Genomic DNA, 1,459 nt, shown 5'->3' with positions numbered 1-1,459 from the left:
TGCGTGGAGAATGGCGGGATGTAACTCCAGGTGAGGAAAGCACCCTTATCAAGTTGGAATCCAAACGTTACTCTTATTTTTAACATTAAAATATATGTACTGTATTACCCAGTGGGCTAATCCTGTAACTGAATTAAAGTGAAATGAAAATGTGGGGAAAGCTGAACATTAAAGGAGTAGTTGAATATGTGCCATGACCTACGTTCAGGAAGGTTAGAAGGTTACAGATTTATTCTGACCAAATGTGCATATGTGTGCGCACCTACACAGGAATATTGAAAAAGGTATTCTAATGTCATTATTACACCTTTTTAGAAATGTATAAACAGTGATGTACCTCTAGAGACTGTTATGTCCAAAAACAATTTTTAAAATATATTTTTATTGATTTCAGAGAGAAAGGGAGAGGGAGAGAGAGATGGAAACATCAATGATGAGAGAGAATCACTGATCAGCTGCCTCCTGCACGCCCCCCACTGGGGATCGAGTCCACAACCCAGGCATGTGCCCTTGACTGGAATTGAACCCGGGACTCTTCACTCCGCAGGCTGACACTCTATCCTCTGAACCAAATCAGCTAGGGCCAAAAACAATTTTTAAATTCTACTTTTTACATATATGTTCACCTTCATTTAGGCCTCAAAATCATAAAAACGTATTTATTTATGATTAAAAATACCATACATATTTCAAGGCTTTAAGTAAATAATTTCATACAAAGAAATGTAGGCATTTCCATTTTTTCTTTTGCTTTGAAAAGTTGGTCAGGTTTCTGAGAAACAATGGATGAGTATAAGCATCCGTATGACTGTCACAGATGACAAATGGCCACAAACTCATCCCTCATGACCCCCACATTGCCTTTGGCAGTGCCCCCAGGAACTCTGAGATTATCCATTGCTTTGATTGGCTTATTTTGGCCAATTAACATCAATAAGAGTGACCAAGCAGAGACTTGAAAAACACTGAGCACTCACCCTCTTGCTACACATAGTCCTGTCATAGACTGATAGTCACTCCTACCCCAGGCACAGTTGATTGGTCCATCAACAAGCAGTGGCCCAATCAGACCAATTGGAATCTTATCCTAGAATTTTTCAGACTGGAGTTGAGGAAAGACAAGTGGTCATAGCAGGAATCTCTCAGCAGCTGTGCTTCCTTCCAGTATGACATTCATGGTGACAGAGAGAAGAAAGACCATGAGAATGTGTCACGGGGTCTCCCTGAGGCCTTCCCCCACTACATGAGACACCACTGTGTCCTTTACTTCACATCAGTTTGAGGTGTGTTTCTATGACTTATAACCAACAAACCTCAAACTGACCAATACCTCTGGATTCTTTGCTTCCTATCACCCATGGTCCTGTGTGAAATCCAGTAACTGAACCCAGCTACCAGTGCCATGTTCTGGTTAATCCTTCTCAGTCACAGCTTGAGTATGGTGTTCCCTCTCAGGGTT

This window comes from Myotis brandtii, unplaced genomic scaffold (assembly GCF_000412655.1).
Source record: "Myotis brandtii unplaced genomic scaffold, ASM41265v1 scaffold217, whole genome shotgun sequence".
Classification (NCBI taxonomy): domain Eukaryota; kingdom Metazoa; phylum Chordata; class Mammalia; order Chiroptera; family Vespertilionidae; genus Myotis; species Myotis brandtii.
Note: the sequence above shows the minus strand (reverse complement) of the source record.